Source organism: Triticum dicoccoides, chromosome 6A (assembly GCF_002162155.2).
Source record: "Triticum dicoccoides isolate Atlit2015 ecotype Zavitan chromosome 6A, WEW_v2.0, whole genome shotgun sequence".
NCBI classification, from domain to species: Eukaryota; Viridiplantae; Streptophyta; class Magnoliopsida; order Poales; family Poaceae; genus Triticum; species Triticum dicoccoides.
In genome coordinates, this window is record NC_041390.1 from 121911047 (window position 1) to 121915387 (window position 4341).

The window sequence follows — 4341 nt, forward strand, 5'->3', positions numbered from 1 at the left end:
CTACTTAATGAAAAAGTCTGAAACATTTGAAAAGTTCAAATAATTTCAGAGTGAAGTGGAAAATCATCATAACAAGAAAAAAAAAGTTTCTATGACCTAATCGTGGAGGAGAATATTTGAGTTACGAGTTTGGCCTTCATTTGAAACAATGCGGAATAGTTTCGCAACTCACGCCACCCGGAACACCACATCGTAATGGTGTGTCCGAACGTCGTAATCATACTTTACAAGATATGGTGCGATCTATGATGTCTCTTACTGATTTACCGCTATCGTTTTGGGGTTATGCTTTAGAGACAGCTGCATTCACGTTAAATAGGGCACCATCTAAATCCGTTGAAACGACACCTTATGAACTGTGATTTGGCAAGAAACCCAAGTTGTCGTTTCTTAAAGTTTGGGGCTGCGATGCTTATGTGAAAAAGCTTCAACCTAACAAGCTCAAACTCAAATCGGAGAAATGTTTCTTCATAGGATACCCAAAGGAGACTGTTGGGTACACCTTCTATCACAGATCCGAAGGCAAGATATTCGTTGCTAAGAATGGATCCTTTCTGGAGAAGGAGTTTCTCTCGAAAGAAGTGAGTGGGAGAAAAGTAGAACTTGATGAGGTAACCTGCTCCCTTATTGGAAAGTAGTTCATCACTGAAATCAGTTCCAGTGTTTCCTACACCAGTAAGTGAGGAAGATAGTGATGATGATCATGAAACTTCTGATCAAGTTACTACCGAACCTCGTAGGTCAACCAGAGTAAGATCCGCACCATAGTGGTACGGTAATCCTGTTCTGGATGTCATGTAACTTGACCATGACGAGCCTACGAACTATGAGGAAGCGATGATGAGCCCAGATTCTGCAAAATGGCTTGAGGCCATGAAATCTGAGATGGGATCCATGTATGAGAACAAAGTATGGACTTTGGTTGACTTGCCCATTGATAGGCAGGCCATAGAGAATAAATGGATCTTCAAGAAGAAGACTGACGCTGACAGTAATGTTACTGTCTACAAAGCTCGACTTGTTGCAAAAGGTTTTTGACAAGTTCAAGGAGTTGACTACGATGAGACCTTCTCACCCGTAGCGATGCTTAAGTCCGTCCGAATCATGTTAGCAATTGCCGCATTTTATGATTATGAGATTTGGCAAATGGATGTCAAAACTGCATTCCTTAATGGATATCTTAAAGAAGAGTTGTATACGATGCAACCAGAAGGTTTTGTCGATCCAAAAGGTGCTAACAAAGTGTGCAAGCTCCAGCGATCCATTTACGGACTGGTGCAAGCCTCTCAGAGTTGGAATATACGCTTTGATAGTGTGGTCAAAGCATATGGTTTTATACAGACTTTTAGAGAAGTCTGTATTTACAAGAAAGTGAGTGGGAGCTCTGTAGCATTTCTGATATTATATGTAGATGACATGTTGTTGATCGGAAATGATACTGAATTTCTAAATAGCATAAAAGGATACTTGAATAAGAATTTTTCAATGAAAGACCTCGGTGAAGCTTCTTATATATTGGGCATCAAGATCTATAGAGATAGATCAAGACGCTTAATTGGAATTTCACAAAGCACATACCTTGATAAAGTTTTGAAGAAGTTCAAAATGGATCAAGCAAAGAAAGGGTTCTTGCCTGTGTCACAAGGTGTGAAGTTGAGTCAGACTCAATGCCCGACCACTGCAAAAGATAGAGAGAAAATGAAAGGCATTCCCTATGCTTCAGCCATAGGTTCTATCATGTATGCAATGCTGTGTACCAGACCTGATGTGTGTCTAGCTATTAGTTTAGCAGAGAGGTACCAAAGTAATCCAGGAGTGGATCACTGGACAGCGGTCAAGAACATCCCGAAATACCTGAAAAGGACTAAGGATATGTTTCTCGTTTATGGAGGTGACAAAGTGCTCGTCGTAAACGATTAAGTCAATGCAAGCTTTGACACTGATCCGGATGACTCTAAGTCACAAACCGGATACACATTTTTAAAATGGTGGAGCTGTCAATTGTTGCAGTTCCAAACAGAGCATCGTGGCGGGATCTACATGTGAAGCGGAGTACATAGCTGCTTCAGAAGCAGCAAATGAAGAAGTCTGGATGAAGGAGTTCATATTCGATCTAGGTGTCATACCTAGTGCATCGGGTCCAATGAAAATCTTTTGTGACAACACTAGTGCAATTGCCTTGGCAAAGGAATCCAGATTTCACAAGAGAACCAAGCACATCAAGAGACACTTCAATTCCATCTACGATCAAGTCAAGGAGGGAGACATAGAGATTTGCAAGATACATACAGATCTGAATGTTGCAGACCCATTGACTAATCCTCTCTCACGAGCAAAACATGATCAACACCAAGACTCCATGGGTGTTAGAATCATTACAAAGTAATCTAGATTATTGACTCTAGTGCAAGTGGGAGACTGAAGGAAATATGCCCTAGAGGCAATAATAAAGTTGTTATTTATATTTCCTTATATCATGATAAATGTTTATTATTCATGCTAGAATTGTATTTACCGGGAACTTAGTACATGTGTGAATACATAGACAAACAGAATGTCACTAGTATGCCTCTACTAGACTAGCTCATTGAATCAATGATGGTTATGTTTCCTGACCATAGATATGAGTTGTCATTTCATTAACGGGATCACATCATTAGAGAATGATGTGATTGACTTGACCCATCCGTTAGCTTAGCACAATAATCGTTTAGTTTGTTGCTATTGCTTTCTCCATAACTTATACATGTTCCTATGACTATGAGATCATGCAACTCCCAAATACCGGAGGAACACTTAGTGTGCTATCAAACGTCACAACGTAACTGGGTGACTATAAAGATGCTCTACAGGTGTCTCCGATGGTATTTGTTGAGTTGGCATAGATCGAGATTAGGATTTGTCACTCCGAGTATAGGAGAGGTATCTCTGGGCCCTCTCGGTAATGCACATCACTATAAGCCTTGCAAGCAATGTGACCAATGAGTTAGTTACGGGATGATGCATTACGGAACGAGTAAAGAGACTTGCCAGTAACGAGATTGAACTAGGTATTAAGATACCGACGATCAAATCTCGGGCAAGTAACATATCGATGACAAAGGGAACTGCATAATCACATAAGGTGTTCCTCTGGTATTCAGGAGCTGCATAATCACATAGTCAAAGGAATATGTATAAGTCATGAAGAAAGCAATAGCAATAAAACTAAAGATCATTATGCTAAACAAACGGATGGGTCTTGTCCACCACATCATTCTCCTAATGATGTGATCTCGTTCATCAAATGACAACACATGTCTATGGTTAGGAAACTTAACCATCTTTGATTAACGAGCTAGTCAAGTAGAGGCATACTAGGGACACTTTGTTTTGTCTATGTATTCACACATGTACTAAGTTTCCAGTTAATACAATTCTAGCATGAATAATAAACAATTATCATGATATAAGGAAATATAAATAACAACTTTATTATTGCCTCTAGGGCATATTTCCTTCAGGACACGTGTCGGTTCCTTAGTGACCTAGGGTCATTTCAGACATATCCTGTCGGATTGCCTCCTAGCTATAAATAGCCCACCCCTACACCATAAATTGGAGTCTGCTCAGAGTTAGTGGACGATTTTTGTCGTTTGAGAGCAACCCACCTCCGAAGCCTTTGAGAGAGAATCCTTGCGATGACAAAAACCAAAACACCCAAAGCCCAAAGAGTGTTGGCATCACTGAAGTCTTTCTGTCCGCTAAAGACTTATTACACTTGAAGACTGTGTATCTTCCAGTCGGTTAGGCGTCGCATCCTGAGGATCCAAGAGTCATTGTGGATCGCCGGTGAACAAAGTCTGTGAAGGTTCGGAAGTATACCTTAGAGACTTGCCGGAGTGATTGGGCGAGGACTAAGTGTCCTTAGCTCAAGAGGAATAAGGTGAAGACGCGGTCTTCTGAGTTCAATCTCAGGCTCCCTAATCAGACATACAGTTGTCACAGCAACTGGAACTGGTCTACCAAATCTTTGTCTTCGTCAAGCATCTGGTTCTATCTCTTCACTCACTACTAACTGTTTAGCTTCGTGAAGTCATTGCTTGCTTGCGCTGTTTGACTTCACTGTGTGAAGACACTCTTCTCTGTTTGCATATTTGGCTTCATACTGTCTTCCTATTCTGATCCACTCTACTTAGCCGCTATCTGTCTTTGCACTTACTCTATACTATCTCCTTGACTATGGCATAGGTAGTGTAGTTTATCTTCCGATGCATACTGTGTAGGTGTTATTTGCTTGCTTGTCTTCAAAGACATTTCATGTCTTGAAGACTTCCATAAAAACCGCCTATTCAACCCCCC